Source organism: Thalassophryne amazonica, chromosome 18 (assembly GCF_902500255.1).
Source record: "Thalassophryne amazonica chromosome 18, fThaAma1.1, whole genome shotgun sequence".
Lineage (NCBI taxonomy): Eukaryota > Metazoa > Chordata > Actinopteri > Batrachoidiformes > Batrachoididae > Thalassophryne > Thalassophryne amazonica.
The window spans coordinates 25,000,470-25,022,512 of record NC_047120.1 but is presented as its reverse complement, the minus strand read 5'-3'; the positions used below and the strand labels follow the sequence as shown (position 1 = coordinate 25,022,512).

The following is a 22,043-nucleotide window of genomic DNA, read 5'->3' as shown; positions in this document are numbered from 1 at the left end:
AAATTACAAGACTTTTACCAGAATAAATGTAATTTCAGTGTGTTTGATGTGTGGTAGTGTTGTAGTATTGAAGCTGAGTTCTTTGCACACCACTCTGTATTACAGAATGTGCTCTTCTTCTGTCCTCTTGTGTGCTTGTGGTGATTTGTAATGCTCCACCTCAGCGGCGTGGAGCCACAGTGACATGTGCAGGGCCACGCCGTACCTGTCAGTCTGACTGTTGACTGTTAATATCAGGCGTCTGTTTTCAAAACATGGCTCAGAGAAACAGGAATCTGTGCAATTGCGTTTGCACAGAAGGGTGGTACGTGGAAAAGTGAGGGATGGGAGAGGTGCCGGGAGTGATGCCAGACCACACATCATTAATCATTTCGGAGTGTGCATATTTGTGAGTGCACAGGGCGATAGGGGTTGTTATTGCAAAAGCGGTGACAGCTCTATGTTTCAGAAGTGTCAAATTATATATGAATTGTCAGGTTTACAGATTGCGAAATCAGAGTCCTAAAACGTGCAGATCTCTGTGCCTGTTGCTGCAAAACAATAAGAATGAAAACAGTTGAGACAACCTAAAAGTTAAGCTTGTGAAAGATGAGAGTATCCTTTTGGCTTAATCCCGCTGTTGACTCGCCTGCTAAGTACTGAGTGTGTTATTTTTGCTCTTTTTAGGAAGCTCCTCTCTGCATAATCTTACTTAATCTAATCCATCCCCCTTTATAATAGACTGGGGTTGATGCGAGTCCATAGAAAAAGCTTTAGTGTAGATCCATACCAAACAAACTAGCGTGCCGCTTACTTCCCCAACCCCTTTGGCAAAGCTCGTGAAAATGCGAGTGACCTCTACGTCCCTTGTTAGTCTGAACAATAGGCCTGCCTCCACTTACAGCTGCAGCCTCGCTGGAGGGGAAGTTAACAGCAACAGAAAACACATCTGTGATTAATAGGTCCAAGCACTGTACTTGTGGCCTGATCCCAGTCTCACTTAGTGTATCAGGAACCATCTTTTTCTTTTTAGTCTCAATTACTGGACTCGAATGTTTGTTTTTCAGCAGGATAACTTGAAAACAGATATTTGCATGGAACATGATGTGAATACTGATTGTTGTAAGAGTGTAAAAGCATAGAATTGTGATGATCTGAATTCAGGCTTTAAGAGCAGTTATTGTTGACCTGGGTGGTTGCCATCCAGGACTCAAAGCCTTATGGGTTGCGTAGTACAACAGCGCCATAGTCATCATGAGTGTGACACTGTGCCACTATATGGATTGGACAGTTCCATCCACATCAGGAGAAATACTTTTTTCTCATGTACAGAACCCCCGCCAAGATATTATTTTCTTAATAATGGCAAGAAAAAAAAATGCACATGAAATAATGCAAAATATCCATTAATTTGGAAATTACACACCACACCAACACAGTCTCATGCTAGTTTGTGATGGCATCACGAAAAGTAATTTAATCTATTAGTTTGTGATACCGTCATGAAATGCAGTAGATTTTTGTGACGGTAACATGATATGAGTTTGTGACGGTAACACAAAATAACCGATCACAAATGGGACCTGGGGTGTTTGTGTTATAGTTAGGGTTAGACAACCCCATCACGAAATTCTACATTTTCTGATGGTATCATGATCTAATAATGCGAGACTGAGCTCAGTTCTGATCAGCACTGGGGCTTTGATGTTGGAGGTGGTCCATTAGTAATTTCTTTCCTGCTCTGATGAGGGCCACATGTGAGTCAAAACACCTGTTACACACTTTTCTTATGTCGCTGGCATTAACATCATTTTCACATTAAGACATAACTTAAAAGTCGTGGAAATGGTTAAACTGTGATTCTGTTGCGTGAACCAGTGGACTTTTGCACTGCATGCACGCTTGTTTAAATCTCAGCAAGCATTAATTAAGCACAACCACGAATTGTTAAATGTAAAGTTGCAAAAACAAAACAAAACACCCCCCCCCCCCCCCCCCCTTTGAGTCGTGAAGTTTTTCATCCAGATTTTAATTTGGAGGAGTAAATATAAAGATTAAAATACTCCATGTTAAACTCTTGCTCAAATAAGATAATTGCTCATGGGGTCAAACTAGTAACATGGAATACTGTGATAGAATACTGCCCTGTCAAAAATGCGAATAAAACATTGAGCTTGAGTTGAAGTGCTATTGCCCATCCCTATAAGTCTGGTTTTTGGTTTGGAGGATGTAGCGATGTGTGGCATCTGCGCATACTCCTGGATGACCTGACGGCCACCTTGTCAGTTCTCCGAACCAGAATTATTTTTCAGTTGTTTCCTTCCAAGCATAATCAGAATTTTAACCTTTCTGATTTTGGGTTTCACGTTAAAATTGTTGTTCCTGAATGGGTTAGAAACAAATGTAATACCTGTAAAAAAGATATTCTATGTAAGGCTGTTTGACATAATGACCTATATCTTTCAGACTTTATAAAAATATCTCTTGATATGGGCTATATTTTACTCTTAACCGGGGAGGGGATCTGAGACATGCTTTGTCCCCCTGTTTACAATGGGGTACTCAGTCTAAGTCTTTTGTTCATGGTAATGGGTCATTCACGTCATCAAGGAGAGTCGTCAGGAGAGGCGTCAGTCCCATCGTTAGGAGGGACAGCTACCCTGTCATTAGGAGGGTGCTAACTAGAGCGCAATAGGTGCTAATTAGAGCAATTGTTTAGTCACTAGCCAATAGCAGGCTGCCTCTCGGTAGGAGGGGTCTGGTTAGGTTTAATACTCCAGCTTTTGTGGCTTCTCTTATTCTTCTCTACAAGAGTCAGACTACCAGAGTAAGAATTTTAGCTGAGGAAGCTTCTGCGATTTGAAGCGAAATGTCCTCGCATCAAGCAACCCAGTCCAGTCGAAGATTCAAGCTTCTCTACTTTACTCTACAATCTGTCATTAATTGTCTGCTGCTAGTAATTTGTTCTGCTACATTTAAACATCAGGATGATATTCAGAAGAAGACAGTTGAGAACTCAGCACTAAGTTATTGCAAGCAAAAAATATTTTGCAAGGCAGTGGACTCTGTAAATTTATGCCATTCTTCATGTTCCAGGTGTTGCATTGCAGGCACATCAATTTCCAGTTTACACTGTTCTACCTCGAGAGAAGCTAAGATACACTAACAATGGGCTTCAAATAATTCCACCAGAAGAGCAAATATAATGTTAGCAGTTATTGTTTTGGTACCAGAGGAGGGAAAGTGGTGCCCATGACCATTATTTTGTATGGCTTTATTTGAACGGCTACAAGTCTGAATTCAGATTCCATCTCTTTCTGAAATAACTGTGCCATCATGATACAATAAGCGATTGTAACAATTTGATAGCAAATTGTGTCACCGTCACAGCTCATACAAAGAAGAAAAGCATATGTGGGAGGAGTTCGTTGTTCGTTTCAGTACAACAACTGGGGGGAAAAAACCCCAAAGGGTGACAGAAAATCTGCAGCAAAGAGATTTAACTTGTATTACCACTGTGTGTATATTCCCTTTGCTGGTACTAGCATCAGGTTTTGACTGTTGTGAAAGTGTAGTGACACGGACCCACAACAGGGGCGTAAATGAATGGACAATGAATGAGCCAAAATACAACACTTTACTGTTGTGAATCAATCAATCAATCAATCAATTTTTTTTTATATAGCGCCAAATCACAACAAACAGTTGCCCCAAGGCGCTTTATATTGTAAGGCAAGGCCATACAATAATTATGTAAAACCCCAACGGTCAAAACGACCCCCTGTGAGCAAGCACTTGGCTACAGCGGGAAGGAAAAAACTCCCTTTTAACAGGAAGAAACCTCCAGCAGAACCAGGCTCAGGGAGGGGCAGTCTTCTGCTGGGACTGGTTGGGGCTGAGGGAGAGAACCAGGAAAAAGACATGCTGTGGAGGGGAGCAGAGATCGATCACTAATGATTAAATGCAGAGTGGTGCATACAGAGCAAAAGAGAAAGAAACAGTGCATCATGGGAACCCTCCAGCAGTCTAAGTCTATAGCAGCATAACTAAGGGATGGTTCAGGGTCACCTGATCCAGCCCTAACTATAAGCTTTAGCAAAAAGGAAAGTTTTAAGCCTAATCTTAAAGTAGAGAGGGTGTCTGTCTCCCTGATCTGAATTGGGAGCTGGTTCCACAGGAGAGGAGCCTGAAAGCTGAAGGCTCTGCCTCCCATTGTACTCTTACAAACCCTAGGAACTACAAGTAAGCCTGCAGTCTGAGAGCGAAGCGTAGAGCGAATGTGCACAACGAAATACAGACGATTACAGAATTAATATGCAGTCAATCCACAGAGGTGACGTGTGGGCAGGCTCGAGGATAGAAGAAGTCTGTCCAGACAACAAGAACGGATCCCACACGATTCCACTGCCACCGAACCCGGAAGATACTGGAGCCGCCAAGTCCCGAGTCCCCAGGTGGCCACCGTCTCCGGCTGTCGGATCTGGTACTGCTGGCAGGAAGCAGAAACAGTTAGGTGTGGGTGTGTGCACACCCAGTAACCAGCTCAGCTTCCAGCTGACGCAAGTAACCAGGTACTCCTGTAAACAGACAGACAAAAACGTTGGAGTGCGATACGGCACAGATATGGCTGAGGATTATTACCTCCAATTCACATTCAGTCAAGCACAAAAAAGGATGAATTGAGCAGTTTGTGTTGAACTTTGGTGAACTAGGTCAATCCCTAAAGCAACTTTGTTTTGCCAACGTAATATCCCATAGATGTGTCTGTGCCGTCTCTCATTTCAGCGTTATGCTTGTTACGTTGGAAATATGAGATGATACACAGCAGAAGGGGAAAGTACAACTGGAATTAAAGAATAGGTGAAATATGTGGCTGGGGATGGAGCCAAAAATTTGTCAGCACTGCAGATTAGTGATGGTTAACTCAAAACACTGCTTTGAAACACTTCCAGTCCTTTGAAGCACTCTTGTTTTGAAAATTGTTCCGGAGTTCGTATCAAAAGGAATAAATCACGTGTTCTCCTGCCATCTGAGCATTTGCACCTGCTTCATAGTTCAGGAATGTGCATTATATTTCCTACTTAAAGGCTACAGTCAGTGCATGGTCTGTGCTTGCATATGTTGTATTGTTGCATACCAAGTAAGAGTAGGAAGTCATTTAGATAAAAAATACATTTCTTAATTTTTCTAGGGAGTCTGTAAAGATGTTATAGTTGACATTAAGTGGTTACCGAGCCTAATAGTTGATACATAAATTGTAAAACTTTTCCATCCTTTACTATTGTCAGCAGGAGATAATGATTCAACAATTTTATGGACATCATTGGTGTTTATATATGAAGAGTTCAGATGCAAAACCCAGTAAGTGTTTTTTTTTTAATGGAGAAAAATGAAGTTGAAAATGGAGATTTAAAGGAAACCATATTCGGAAATGCACAGACTTTCATCAATAAAATGAAAACAGTTTGTTCAAATTCTTTCATATTTTGCACACTGATGGTCCCCTTGACAGCCAAGTGCATGTTGGCCTCAATTAAAAATGTATGGTTTTGCGTCTGAACTCTTCATATGTATATTTCATTGTATGTTACATACATTATACAAGTCTAAAATGAGCCTTTTTGCAGTTTCTGCATGTATATTTGTAGAACTCTGTGTATTTTGAGACCCCACAGCTTTATAAAGTGAAAAATGTAATTACAACCTTAATATGACTCCTTTAAAACATCCAGTGATGGCCACTAATGCTAAGGTAATTGTGCATGTTAAAAGATGCCAACATGGTGCAGAAAAAGGAGGTCCGTTGGTCCTCACTGGTGTCTATCAGAATATAACATTTCAAGCTAAATATGCAGTAGTTTTTATGGAGTTACTTATGGAGATTTTGCATTCCCACTCAGTTATTAACTCACACTAATGAGTTAGTGTGCTCAGAGGAGGTGATGGTCTAGTGGTTTAGCAGTGGGCTTCAGACCAGAGGATCCAAGGTTCAAACCCCTGTCTGGCCAGAAAATCACTAAGGGCAAGATGCTTAATCCCCAAGCTGCTCCCGGTGTGTTGTGAGCGACTTGCATGCCAGCAGTCTGACATTGAGTGTGAATGTGAGACATTACTGTAAAGATCTTTGAGCTTCTCATATACAACCCCTGGAAAAGATTATGGAATCACCGGCCTCAGAGGATGTTCATTCAGTTGTTTAATTTTGTAGAAAAAAAGCAGATCACAGACATGACACAAACCTAAAGTCATTTCAAATGGCAACTTTCTGGCTTTAAGAAACACTATAAGAAATCAAGAAAAAAAGATTGTGGCAGTCAGTAACGGTTACTTTTTTAGACCAAGCAGAGGAAAAAAATATGGAATCACTCAATTCTGAGGAATAAATTATGGAATCACCCTGTAAATTTTCATCCCCAAAACACACCTGCATCAAATCAGATCTGCTCGTTAGTCTGCATCTAAAAAGGAGTGATCACACCTTGGAGAGCTGTTGCACCAAGTGGACTGACATGAATCATGGCTCCAACACGAGAGATGTCAATTGAAACAAAGGAGAGGATTATCAAACTCTTAAAAGAGGGTAAATCATCACGCAATGTTGCAAAAGATGTTGGTTGTTCAGTCAGCTGTGTCTAAACTCTGGACCAAATACAAACAACGTGGGAAGGTTGTTAAAGGCAAACATACTGGTAGACCAAGGAAGACATCAAAGCGTCAAGACAGAAAACTTAAAGCAATATATCTCAAATCGAAAAATGCACAACAAAACAAATGAGGAACGAATGGGAGGAAACTGGAGTCAACGTCTGTCACCGAACTGTAAGAAACCGCCTAAAGGAAATGGGATTTACATACAGAAAAGCTAAACGAAAGCCATCATTAACACCTAAACAGAAAAAAACAAGGTTACAATGGGCTAAGGAAAAGCAATCGTGGACTGTGGATGACTGGATGAAAGTCATATTCAGTGATGAATCTCGAATCTGCATTGGGGAAGGTGATGATGCTGGAACTTTTGTTTGGTGCCGTTCCAATGGGATTTATAAAGATGACTGCCTGAAGAGAACATGTAAATTTCCACAGTCATTGATGATATGGGGCTGCATGTCAGGTAAAGGCACTGGGGAGATGGCTGTCATTACATCATCAATAAATGCACAAGTTTACATTGATATTTTGGACATTTGAAAGGATGTTTGGGGATGATGAAATCATTTTTCAAGATGATAATGCATCTTGCCATAGAGCAAAAACTGTGAAAACATTCCTTGCAAAAAGACACATAGGGTCAATGTCATGGCATAGGGTCAATATCAACGAGCAGATGTGATTTGATGCAGGTGTTAGTTTTGGGGATGAAAATTTACAGGGTGATTCCATAATTTTTTCCTCAGAATTGAGTGATTCCATATTTTTTTCCTCTGCTTGGTCTAAAAAAGTAACAGTTACTGACTGCCACAATCTTTTTTCTTGATTTCTTATAGTGTTTCTTAAAGCCAGAAAGTTGCCATTTGAAATGACTTTAGTTTTGTGTCATGTCTGTGATCTGCTTTTTTTCTACAAAATTAAACAACTGAATGAACATCCTCTGAGGCCGGTGATTCCATAATTTTTGCCAGGGGTTGTAGATGGAAAGGTGCTGTATAAATGCAGTCCGTTTGCCTTTTACCACACATTCACACCACGAATCCTATCATTATTGTTATCAGAGGCAATAATTACAGGGAATAATCACAAGGAGCAATCATAGGGAATAATGACAAGAAGTAATCTGAGGGAATAATATTAAGAAATAATCAAATAGAACAATTGCAGGAAATAATCTTAGGGAGTAATCACAGGGAATATTAGTAGGTAAAAATCACAGGGCGTAATTGCAGGGTATAATCACAACAAATAATCTGAGAGAATAATCACAAGGAATAATCTGAGGGAATGGTAGTAGGGGAAAATTGCAGAGAATGGTAGTAGGAAATAATCACAGGGAATAATTTCAGGAAATAATCTCAGGTAATAATGACAGGGAGTAATCACTGGAAATAATTGTGTGGAGTAATTGCAGGAAATAATCACAGGGAATATTGACAGGAAATAATCTCAGAAAATGGCAGGTAGTAATGTCAGGTTATCATCACTGGGAATCATTGCAGGAAATAATAATAGTGAGTAATCACAGGGAATATCTTCAAGAAATAATCTTAGGGAATAACAGGAAGTAGTAATGGCAGAGAATAATCACAGGGAATAATCCTCGGGAATAATCACAGAGAATACCGTTATTACTGCACTGTTTAGATGTTTTTGGGAAAGAAGACACTGGTGGATTGTGTCTCTTGGTGGCCTAGTGAGTGCTGAGTTATTTCAGATGTAAACAAAACATTAAAAAAGCCCATGCGCTAGAATCTGTTAACATTTGTGTGATTTTGGCAGGTCTCGGAGTAAAAACAGCTCTGAAAGAGCTTCAATCTGCGACTCTTAAACAGTGATGGATGTAATTGGAGCTTTTGAGGCCTCCAGCATTCGAAGCCTCATGCATGTTGAATGTGACATACTGTGAAAAACACACGCAGATGATGTCACAGCGCAGCGCCGCAGCGTTAAGTGCAAATGAAAGACTTTGAATCATGAATAACATCCGGCTTCTCCAAAGTCTGGGCTTCTCTAAATGAAACACAGTCCAACACAGGATTGCTGAGGGGAAAGGATCATTGTTGACTTTTGCAGTATGTGATAGGGCATTAAAAACAAAAAAACCCAGTAAGAAACAGATGTTGTCAAAATTTGGTGCGACGGCTATTGAATCTGAGGTTTTTTTTTGTTAAGAGAGAGAGATCCACACCTCTGGTAAGTAATGATGGTAATTCTGAGCAAGTGGTGGAATTATATTTAACACCGCCTGCAGGGGTCCATATCTCATTGTTCTCTGACAGGGAAAATTAACTGGGATTTACTAACACAGAGGGAAGGTCCTTCCCCCCTTCCCGCGCACTCCATTCTCTCTCTCGCTCTCTCTCTTTGAAAGAAATAGTCTGAGGGTAATTTCCTCCCTCACCCACCGCCCCACTCACTCCACCCAAAAGCACACATGCCAAACACTTTTAAGTTGCTATCTTGATATAACACAAGTGGATAAAATTCCTGGCGCGTTGCATTGTTGCGACCTCGATTGTCACCGTGCGCAGACACACAAGAGCGCATGTTCCATTTCCATATTGTTTTACATTTCACCTGCTTTCCTTTGCATATTCACTGCATGACCCAAGTGGAAAAGTCTTCATAGCTTTCAGATGCGAAGTAACAGAGGCATAAAGAGTTCCACACAAACGTGCACATGGGATTATTGTTGTAGATGTTGGTTCTCAATTATGGTTCTCATTTGAATTTGATTTGGCGTGACGCACACAGATGGTATTCAGCAAGTTTGTAGAAAGTGTGTTAAAATTTGGTAACTTTGCTTCAGACTTTTCTGTCCTTGTACTGACCTTGAAGAATGTATCAAAGTATTGCTGGCATCCTCAAAGGGGTACTGTCCATTTTGCGCATTTCCCCACTGCAGGGATCAAGTTACTCCTCCAGGGTTTGTAATTCTCTGTCGCCCTGAAATCCCAATGGTGATTGGATGAACTCACACGAGAGAAGATGACAACAAACACCGAGTGCTATTGCTCAAAAGTGAGCAGAACAACATGAAACAGAACGGACAGCAGTGCTGACTGGTGAGGAGGTCCAGCGAGGATTTAAATTCTTGAGGAGGAATTTACGTCAGCGCACATGGATACCCACGGAATTAAACACACTGCACAACAGTACAAAGAAGAGTTGAAACAGGACTACATGCATCTGAAGGACCACAAAAACAGAACTGGCTTAGACCACAAGACCAACAGAGCACTGGACCACAGATGTTTCTGCACCGGCAGCACGGCGACAAAAGACTCTTTACTATTTTGTTTTTGATGATGGACATTGCATTGGAAAGGATATTGCACTTGAGAAGTCCAGAGTCATGTAATCAATGTAATTCAGATATTTTAAGAGGTTGCATTGCCTAGCATAATATTATCTTCGCAATCTTGCGGGAACCCAATTTAAACAAAGCATAAATTACTCCTTATTTTGCCTTCTGACTGACACGTTACATTGGATGCAAGTGACAGCTAGCAAACAAACCTTTTTTTATGTTGTCTTGCTTTGAACATGAAAAGTTTGATTGCTAGCTGCCGCTAGCAATAGGTGCTTGTTGTCACTGCGAGCCTGGTAGATTTTCACTGCAGTGGAGACCCAACGGCTGACAAGGCCAATTACAGGGCGACTCCTTGAGTTCCTGCCGTGGAAACGGGGCTGATGATTGTAAGTACGTTGCCCAATTGCAGCATGAAAGCATTTCAAATCTCTGCTCATGAAACTGGCAAATTGATCATGTGTAACTTTAGAATATAAATCTGTCTTTGTCATCATGGTAATCCCTCAGTGGTGAGGAAGATTGTCTCTTGATCGATTCCTGGATGGGATATCTACACCCAGAGTCGATCTAGAGATGCCTGTGCGTGGGTTTGTTTAATGTAGGAATGTCGTCGTACACGGACAAACAAACAATTGTTGACAGATGCTGACCTTCGTCCGATGGCTTGGAAATCTCAGAAGATCAGGGTCTGAGGACCTGCTGGAGCCTTCATACACCTTCACAGTCGTTGGGATACAAGCCGCTGCCTTCTCCACCTTCTCCGTCTTCTCCGCCTGTTCCGCCGTTGAGGAATTATGGTTTCACCAGAGTCCTGTTCGCCTTCTTGTGTTCAGGGTTGTTGTTGGGCCGTAACAGGCAATCCCCTACTTGAGCCGTTATCCAGGTGTTACGGCGTGGACGAGGGGTTGGATTTTGACACCCAAATCTGTCTTAATCCTGCCATTACAATAAAAAAAGCAAAGCAAAGCAAATGTCACCAGGTGCTGCTCTGACACGTAAACACTTCCTGTCTGTTTCCCAATCTTCTCTCCTTCCACTTTCTGGCAGCTTTCCTGTCCTTGTCTACAGGATACCCCCTTGCGGAATTACTTGCATACTAATTGCCACCAGATATGACTAATAAAAGCAGTTTTATTGGCATTGTCACCTGGAAACAGACATATTCAGGTGCACATTGTGTAAGCTTTTTATTAACAACTGTGTTCTTACTTTCTAAGTATCAAATAGAGAAAAGGTGCAACAGACTATCATTTGTGAAACATAACTCGCACTTATCATGTCTGCTCCCTGGCAACCAGCGTGTGGCCCAACGGGTCCCACTGCTTACAAAAAATGTTGATGGCGGACGCTATTTTTGACCTTCTGCTCTAAAAGGAGGGCACGTTTGAGTCACCACGCTCTGCTGTGCCGAGGCTGCGCCTTGATGTGCACAGCGTGTACTGTAGAGAGAGCGACTTGACACCCGAGGGCGCAGCATCCTCCACGGCAGTACGGCGCGCGCAGTCGGCTGCACTCCTCTACGTGTGTGTTACTTTTGCATGAAGATAGAGTGGAGCGGTGAGCCGCCCCACCTTGGACCAAGAACAAGGGAGGAGATACCATTCGGGATGACTCATGGCGTAAACACCGTTAGCGAGATGAAATAGTTTGAGGTCAGAAATGTCTCAACAAAAGTGTCTGTGTCTCATTTCACCTCCCCATCTCTGTGTGTTATTTTTGAGGTAGGAATGTGAAACCTAATCTGTGCTGGCCAGGGGGGTTGAGCACAGTGGATTTCTTTCGGAGAGTTACTCCTCACACTGTTTATGGCTCATTCTTGAGGGGCAGCATCGTCTGGCTGCGGCACAACGTTATAAATAGCCACGTCTGTATTTATATTAATGATTCAACCTGTGCAAGGCACGAGTGCTCTGTAATTAGATGAGGTATTGACCATGACATAAAGTTGACATATGACAGCCTACAAAGGCTTCAAGGCACAGTTATAATAATAATAGTAAAAAACACTTATCTACTGATTAAATACTATTATGACACTTGTGCACTGATTCGATACATATTGCGATTCTTAAGAATGGCGCTTCTAGAAGTATTGCACTTCAATATTATGGTTTATTGAAATTCTTATTTGCGTTTTCCAACACTAATCCATGGAGAAAAGGTGTATACCATATTTTCCAGAGAATAAGTCACAGTTTCTGTCACTAGTTTAGGAGGTCCTGCGACTTATATACCGAAAAATCACACATTCATTGTCGGTAATAATAATTATAGTGACTATATATGACTTTCCCAGGATTCAAAGCACTAAACCAAATAATAAAATAAAATAAAAGAATAAACGGTGTTACTTATACAGTTGTACTCTGGTGTTACTTATATATGGGTTTTCCTCTGCAAGAGTTATTTTTTACACGTGAAAAATACGGTAATACACCTCTAGGGACGATACACTGACCGGCCACTTTATTAGGTACACCAGCTCAATTGCTTGTTAACACAAATGGCTAATCCACCAGTCACATGGCAGCAACTCAATGCATGTAGGCATCTTGACGTAGTGAAGACGAATTGCTGAAGTTCAAACCGAGCATGTTGAAAAAGGGGATTTAAGTAACATTGAATGTGGCATGGTTGTTGGTGCCAGACGGGCGTCTCTGAGTATTTCAGAAACTGCTGATCTACTGGGATTGTCATGCACAATAATCTCTAGGGTTTACAGAGAATGATCCAAAAAAGAGAAGATATCCAGAGAGTGGTAGTTGTGTGGACTAAAATGCCTTGTTGATGTCAGAGGTTAGAGGAGAAATGGACAGACTGGTTGAATGGACCAACATCTCTGAGGAATGTTCCCAACACCTTGTTGAATCTATGCCATGAAGAATTAAGGCAGTTCTGAAGGCAAAATGGGGTCAAACCCGATACTAACAAGGTGTACCTAACAAAGTGTACATCAAAACAGTGTACATCACTGTATTTGAGTCTTATTTCAGGAGAATAATACTCAATATGTGGTGAGTAAATAAATAAAATGCTTTTTAAAGTAAAGTGTTTCAAAACTGTCCTTTCAAAGCCTGGACTTGACTGTATATAATTAAATCCCTTCAGCTTCTTTCACTCAGGGTCACCACAGCAGATCTGAGGTGCATCTGCATGCTGATTTGGCATAAGTTTTACACCGAAAGCCCTGCCTGATGCAACTCCACATTAAATGGAGAATGGGAAGGGGTGACTTTGAACCAGGAACCTTCCAAACAACAACAGACACACTTAACGGCTTGGCCACCACCCCGCCTTGGACATGACTGTATATAAAAGTGGGAAATACATAAATTTGAAACTAGAATGAATTTTAAAAACAACACATTTTTTATATTATAATAAAATGTGGCATTTATCCATTTCTGCTCATCAGCTAGTGCCATATAAAAATAAGAAGTAAAATTTTATTCCAAAATTCCCCTGAAAACATCACATCACAGATGTGAGCCGTGCTTTGTGGACATAGGTCTTTGCAGAAAAAAATGAGAAATGAACTTTTCAACATGTAAAAGTCTCCTGTAGGATCTCTTGCTCGTGCAAAGATATGGTTGCATAATTCCGCATTTAGTTCAAGATGGATATAAGGTGATATTACCACAATATGATACCTCTAAATGACAAAGGTTGTATATGGATTTAGTCATGACTAACTTTATTCCCCGCAAAATACATAATGTTTCCATTAAGTGTATTTTCCGTTTGCTTCTTCAATTTGTGCAGTTCAGAGGCTAATTTAAATCCACCTACTAAGTCACATTTATTTACTAGTTTGGTAAATCCGGTGACATATTTCAAAGTGACTTGTATGTTATAAAATAGGGGTGTAACATACAGAAAAATCAGAGTTTGATCATTCTTGGTACAGTGAAAGCAAAAAAACACAACATTAAGAACCTTTTTTTAATTATTATTATGAAATGAGAGAGAAGGGAACCTTGTAACAGGGTGCCCGTCCTCTCCAGGTTGTTAACATGATAACTCAAAAACACAGAGTGTTATTACCTTGTAAGTCTCCAAATTAAAACACCACATATAGAAGAAAAACAAATAAAACTTGGGTTAACTTTGATCTATTTACTAGCTGCTGGACATGCCTGGGCATGTTGCAGGGACTAATCCAATCATTACACGTGTCACATCATTAGGTGCAGTCTGGTATAAAGTACCTGAAAGTGATATTTGAGTGAAAGTACAAGTGTATTACTTGAGTAAAGGTCTTGTAGTGTCTTGTAGTAAAAGTAAAATCCAAAATGAGTGAAGAGTGAAACGGCGATAGAAAAGAAAACCAGTGTGGTGTCTGGAGAAACCAGGACGGTGCCTCAGCCCCTACAGAAGGCTGGATCCGCCTCTGGCAGAGCAGTGTTGGTGACGGGATGAGTGAAGCAATAGGTGGATGTACATCGCTGTAAAAAAAGCTGCCGTTCTTTTTCTGAAGACACAGTCGTTTTCATGGAGGACCCACAAACACTTTTCTGTTAAACACAACAGCCAGGATCTTGTGAAACAGAACAGTCATTTATAGCTAAACAGTCATGCTAAATTTAAGAAAAAGTAAAAAAAAAAAAAAAAAAAAAAAAAAAAACCTTTTCAAGCATCACCACCAACCAACCACTCCAAGGCAACTCAACGCCTTGCGCTGTCGAATCCAAAACACGGCGCTGCTTTTACGCAATGCTTCTTCACAAAAATTTCAAATAAAATAAAACGAAACAGACATGTCAGCCAGTTTTGTTGGTACTGAAGTTTTCCCTTTAAGTGTGTTAACTCCGATATGTGAGCTGGACCCCAGCGGGAGCCGATCCATGTGCATGTGTGTGCGCATTTGGAGTCCAAAGTGCAGATGGTTTTCACCCTCCACAGTCTTCTCTTCCTCAGCGGGGGAGCAGATTCAACCTGCCATCTTTTATTTTTTTGTGTTTTAAATGTGTTTTATGTCAAACATGACACCTGATGCTGCAGGGGTGGAAGGCCATGCGCTCCGGCTTACTTTCACCTCTACAAACAGGCATTGCCCAATCAAATTTCTTCTACTTCTATATTGTAATAACAAGTAACAAAGATGGTTAAGGGAAACGTATCTGAGTAAGAGGATACATTTTATGGAGGAAATGTAGTGGAGTAAAAGTGAAAGTCGCCAGAAATGTAAATAATGAAGTAAAGTACAGATACGTCAAAATTCTACTTAAGTACAGTAACGAAGTATTTCTACTTTGTTACATTACAACACTGATTAGGTGCAGGTCTGAATATACATGTCGCTTGAAATGAGTTTGTCAGGTTCTTCATTTCCAGTGCCAAGGTCTCCAGGCCACAAATGCCACAGCTGTTTTTGCTCAATATGATTCTTTTAAGAAGTTAATTATAGTTGCAACATCATGTTATTTTACACTTGGAGGAATAACTCACCCTAATCAGTTTCACACAGTGAAGCATATACGAGGTCTATTAGAAAAGTATCCGACCTTATTATTTTTTTCAAAACCATATGGATTTGAATCACGTGTGATTGCGTCAGACAAGCTTGAACCCTCGTGCGCATGCGTGAGTTTTTCCACGCCTGTCGGTTGCGTCATTCGCCTGTGAGCAGGCTTTGAGTGAGGAGTGGTCCAACCCCCTCGTCGTTGTTTCATTGCCAGGAAATGGCGGAATGATTTGGGCTTTTTTTCCATCAGAATTTTTTCAGAAACTGTTAGAGACTGGCAGCTGGAAACCATTAGAAAAATTTATCTGGCTTTTGGTGAAAATTTTACGGGCTTGGTAGAGAATAAGGAGTGTTACTGTCGCTTTAAGGACTGCCCCCAGCGGCTGTGGGGTGCGCCGCGCTCCGAAGCCGCCATCGACAGGCTGAACGACCATTTCATTTCTAAACAGATGGCTGTCTGGATCCGTGACCATCGTGTGCCATTTCTCTGGTTATCACAATAGCTGGACATCAACCATTTTCCGGCAGATTTCACTTTTAACAAGAGATTTTGTCATGGAAAGCCGAGCGGAGGCTTTGCGAGTCACAATGGATTCGCAACTGGAGTGAGACAAAACCACCTCCGTTTTGGTCTCACAGGACAGCTTTGAGATGGCGTTCAGACAGCTGTCGGTGGTTTTTCCATTGAGTGATTATCCGAGAAACTGTGGATGTGCCTGGACATGCCAGAACATGTCCTGTGAGGCTTCATCACGGTGTTGCTTTGTGCCATGTGGCACCGCCGCGACGTGCGAAGCCTCCTCTCCGCTTTCCATGACAGAAACTCCTGTAACAGTGGAATGTGCCATTAATTTCCAAACTGGACGCTGTGTTTTATCCGGGATGTCATCTGGCTAGCACAGGAATTGTGAAAAGACGTGGACATCAGCACTTTTTCGGCACATTGAGACAGGCGTGCGGAGGAATTCTCGGTGCTTCCATCCGAGTTGCAGACAGCAAGGTGAAGCAAAATATTCTTGCTGCCTGGATTTTTTCCATTCTTTTCTTAAAAAAAAAAAAAAGCATTTTTGTTGCTTTTAAGGAATGCACTTACAATACTAATCATAAAATGACATGTGTGACCAGAGATTAGGAACCATATCAGGTTGTAGGGGAGTCTCAGATCACAAAACCCACACTTTAGATCAGATACGGCTTTTAAAAGCCACAGATAGGAATATTTTTGGCTCAGCCAAAACAAACAGACACACACACACAAATAATACTACTTTGCTTTTCCATTTTAAAAAGGAAACTAATTAGCAATGAAAAGGTGAAAGTTTTGCCTGTGGTCCTCAAAGAAAGTTGCAAACATGGCCTAAATTCTTAAAGCTGTACGGCCTTTTTAAATTTCACAATCTGGACAAAAATTTAGTTTCTACTGAAATCCAAGCAGTATAATGTAGGTTTATTTTCTTAATGTGTTGTAAAATTATAGCTCATTTTAATGAAGAGAACATATTTACCTGGAGGGAATTCCATAATGAATATTTTATGTTCGTGTTCACGCTGTCTGCAGGAGGAAGCACGTGTGCGCATGCATGAGATTTTTAAATTATCGTAAGTTACTTTTGACCTCATGTAATGTGTGTTCATGGGGCGTGCATGCCAACATCTGTGAGATGTCTTATAAATGACTTCAGAGGTGTTACCTGGTTTCAAATACAGCATTTTTAGATTTAGAAGTGTTTATTTCTCACTGACCTTTGCAAAATATATGAGAAACTGTTTAACAGCGTTATCTGCCATCTTGGTTTATTGTGTTCGAGTGAGCAGCCAGCTGATGTCACCATGTACTTCCCAGCAACCCTTGCACAAGTTGGGAGAAGCCCCCACGTGGTCTGTGATGTCACTATGGTCGCCATCGTAGATTGTAAGGATTGTTACTTTAAGGAATTCAAGGCTGTCTGTTTGTTTGAATTTTTTCCCTTAAGGCAAAATGACTTAATTTTTTCCAGACAGATTGAAGTTTGATCATATTGGGACATTGTCATATTAACAATCCCCTATTTAAATGCTAAGGAATAAAATTATACTGGTGCCAAAGAAAATTGTTTTTATGACTTAAATGTTAAAAAGCCCAAATGCTGTACAGTTTTAATTGTTGTATTAAATTGTGATATGAACCATGTCAGTGAATAAAAAAATCAACCTTTGTCAAAATAATGAAAAGTAAAAAATAAGAAATGGTGCAAAGCTGATCCAATTTTATAACTTTAAATTCATTCTTGTCAGTTGTCCCACAGAGCAGACCCTCAGAAAAAGTACAGAATGCTCATTGTTTCCCAAAGCTCAGGACTTTCTGCCCAGTTCGAGCACGACACTCGGTAACGGACACGGTACAGTAGGTACATCACTGTACAGGGAAGAGATATTGCCAACAACTCAAACATCTCTTGTTTTTTCCAGATACATTCTTTGTCCTCAAGTCCTTTTAATTCTTGAGAGTTTCTTTTTTTTTTTTTGATCCAGAAGTACGCTGAGCCTGAGCTGTTTTTAACTGGTTGCATTCATGACTGCACAACGTGTGCGCACAGCTACTTTAACCTCCACTCGGACTGTGATTTTACCATGACTGAAGAAATTAAAGCAGGTCTCACGTTAACAACAAGTCACCAAGAGAGGAATCACACTCATGTAAACTATGCAATTAATTTGTGGTACACATGTATTCCGAACCAGTGGGTGGCGGTCCGTATGGGTCACGGATCTGTTGAAATACTAACTTCTATTCTGGTGGGTGGCGGTCCGTATGGGTCACGGATCAGTTGAAATACTAACTTCTATTCTGTGACAAAAGACTCTCTCCAGTATTTTGTGCCTAATTGCAGTACCCATTTTAAACACTTGGTGTCAATCCTACATATAGTTCCTTTAATAGAAATATTTGACTTGATTTTGCTTCCGTGTATAAATGCACCAACAGCTCACACTTAGCTTACCTGTTCTGAAAAATACATGTCCACTCGTCACACGTTGTTGCTGTGTGGTTTCAGTTGACCTGTGAGGTTAAATGGCACAATCAGGTTTTGGTACCATAGTCATCCACGAGGTCAAGAATGGCTCAGCCAACCTTCTCACTAATGAGTATTACCGTCTGATACTTTCATGTTGTTAACGGCGCTACTGTATCGCAATCAGCTAATCAATGGGAGCCAGAAAAAAGACCTGTGTATCGTCTTTGTGTGGCGTTCACACACACACACACACACACACACACACACACACACACACACACACACACACACACACACACACTTACTTTCTGATTGAGCTGTAATTATGTTCATGTTGGGCTCCATTCAATGTGTCACAGTAAATTCTGCCTGACTTGTATTGTAAATTATTACAGCAGATTAAATGGCGTCTATGAACTCAAAAAGGACAGAAGATGATTCCTTTTTGTCGGCGTGATCACTGTATTTGTTTGTTTTTGACAGACTCGTTGTGATGATATTAGCTACGCGGCGCGTTCGGGATGTTTTTTAATACATTTTAATTGGGGGAAGATTGGTGTAGTGTCGCCGGCGTTTACTTGAAGGACTGGCTTTCAGAAAGAGCGGGCAGGCTTCCAGGAGCGCCACAGAAAGCCTCACCATCCGTCCTCCCACTTTTTGTTTTCTTATTTGTCTGGGATCAAAGACAGCGATGGCAAGTTTGACTCCGGTTCTGGCGGCGGCTCTTTTCAAACGAGTTCAGGAGGATGAACAATTCTGTTGATTCCCACTCGTTTCAGTCAGCGGTTCCACGCCAAAGCAGGCCGAGACTTGTGGTGACTGATGAAAGGAACTCGCTCCTGCACGTTTCTCCTCGCTTGTGTCCAAACTCACACAATGATCAACTGTATGTACGCTCTTGCTTTTTTTTTTTTTTTTAACAGTTTAAAGTTATGAACAGGGTTTTCTTCGGCACCTCTATAATTGTGTTCCTAAGTATTCATATTTATTATTTTTATTCATATTCATTACACTTTGTCACTGGCTAAACAGGAATATAATGAAATATACACAATACAAATGATGATAATAAAAAGCAATAATTGAAATAACATATATTTGACACACTGCTTAAAAAAATCACAATTTAAATAGTGACATATATTTGCATTAAGATATTAAACATAAAAATATCTCACGGAGCCAGTGACAGGTAGGGCTAAAACAGGTGCCAAGCGCATCCAAAAAAATCTTCCCACTTATACCTGAGAAGACAGAACAAAAGGTTAATATAATAATTAATTCATGAATAGGAGAATTTACCAACAGAAGGAGACAGTTACAAGTACAATTGGAGTTAAAGTTAGCACTATAGGATTTTGTGCACTGTAAAAAAAAAACTGTTGTATTTACAGGAAAACGCCTGCAGCTGTGGTTACCAGGGAATTCCTGTAAAAAATACAGCAGCACGGTAGATAACTTTACATACATAATATGTAAATGGATTTACAGTGAATGAACCACGGCTGACTCACATTAAAAAAAACTGTTAAATCTACAAAAAAAGAGAGTCTAGTTTGAGTATCATATCGTATTAAAATTAAAAGAAACAAAGCATGCATGGATTATGACTGAACAGAAGTACTTAGACTAGTGATAATAATTTCTTATAGTCCTACTCCCTAGCCTACTCTACAAGCTGCAAATAGCCTACCTGTAGCCTATAGGCCTACCCGAATTTGCATCGTTTCATTAATCATGTTAAAGTTAGGCTACAGCATAAACTTGTAAATTGACTTACATATAATTCTTGTATTTTTAAAAACAACTGACGAAAACTATAGGTTTTACAATGTTTGCATGTCAGTTTACCACAAGTGTTTTGTAATGAGTATTACAGTATTTCTCAGTTTTTGTTACAAATAGTTGTAGTTTCAACAAATACATTTAATTAGAATCACATATTGTTGTTGTACATCTAAGAAAAACATTCTGTTTAATAGTTTAGAAAAGTCCACAGTGTTTTTGGGTTTACAATACTTTTCTGTAGTGATTTTACATTGTTTTTATGTAAATTTCACAGCATCTTTTTACAGTGTGACCTGAGCCTTGGAGAAATCGAAAGCCTCAGCGGATGGCTTAATTTAACAGTGGGTTAAATTGTTTTGAAAATAACATGATTTGTGTAATTCAGGATGGCAGAATTGATGGCCTAAATTTAGATCATAGTGTCTGGTTTTTCACTGGTTAAAAAATGTGAGATCATTAATCTCTCTCCTGACAGAGGCAGTAGACTAAGAGAAATGAATCTGGCATTGTAGTGCATGTCTACAAATCTAGCATGCATGCAGGGGTGTTGGGTTTGCTTGTACTGTACACCCCAGAGTGGGTGACCATATTCCATATAAAAGATTCGCAATTATATATCGCCAATATGATCAAAATTGGTGGTGTTTAGAAACATTTTAGGATTGTGACCCACATGGGTTAAAATCTCATTCAGAAGCTCAGTGTAATTTTTTTTTCGTGCTCAAACGAGTCACATTTTTGTGACGTTTTATTAAATTTTATTTGACTATTTCTAACTGTACCCTAACCATAACCCCCACAGCTCCTCCCTGCATTTACCCCATATTTCATGATACTGTTACAAAATGAATTTGAGCTCCCGTCATGAAAATGTGGCGCTTTTCATGACAGTATCACAAACCTATAGATTAATTTACTTTTTGTGATGTGATCACAAAATAGCATGAGATTGGATTGGCTGAAATTGGCTAAAACATGCTTCATGGTTGTCTACGGTTGGTCCGGGCTGTGTTGGTTTCACATTCCAATGTTGCTATCACTCTAAAGAAGTTTTCATGAAATGCTTACATCCTGACAGAATGGCGCACGAAGGAGGAGTCAAATGGCACTCGTGGGAAATCGGATCCGCACTCGAACACTTCGTACAGCAGTCGCTACATTCCTTCAGGCACAGCACATGCACTCTATATTCGCATGCCGCTCGTGCTGGAAACCGATTCGAACGGCTGGCATGATGAGGTCGCAGTGCCATCTGATCATGTTCAGAGCATTTGAACGGCATGTCGTACGCAGGTTGGACATATTGTGTCGTGGCCAAGCAGCTGCACGAAATCATCATCCATGTCGAACCGTGGCTGAATGACACAATCGAGCCAGCCTTCACACCAGCGGCTGAATGTCATCGAATACCAAACAAATGACCATTAAAGGATCATGGTAATGTGAGCATGTGACATGCACTTTCTCCCTCACTGTGTGTCACGCATCAATCACATTCTCAGTGAAAAAAAAGCAGGCCGCTTCCTCATAACTTGTCTAGTTTTCAGTGGCCAAAAATGATACTTTTAGAAAATGGGTTCCACAGTGGATAAATCTGAAAATGCTGGATTTGCATCTCTGCATGATTCTGAAATGATGATGTCATAGCCCTACCTCTGTAACCTCAGCCACTCATAATTAATGACAAGTTGTTGTTGTCATTAACAGTGTAGCTTAACATAATTTATTTTTGTCTTGGTGGATCATTAATGGGATTTATTTTCGTTGTGAGCAGAACGCTGAAGAGACAACAGGTGGCTGTTGTGAACTCTGATCTTAAATAAATAACAGACGCTAATAAAATAATTGCAAA

At 40.4% G+C, this 22,043-nt stretch overlaps 1 protein-coding gene across 2 annotated transcripts in view; it reads left to right on the top strand.

Moving 5' to 3' along the window:
- The window catches only part of LOC117531055 (zinc finger MIZ domain-containing protein 1-like), a 319,309-nt gene that overhangs the window by 7,974 nt on the left and 289,292 nt on the right, over positions 1-22,043 (top strand). The window lies entirely within an intron of this gene.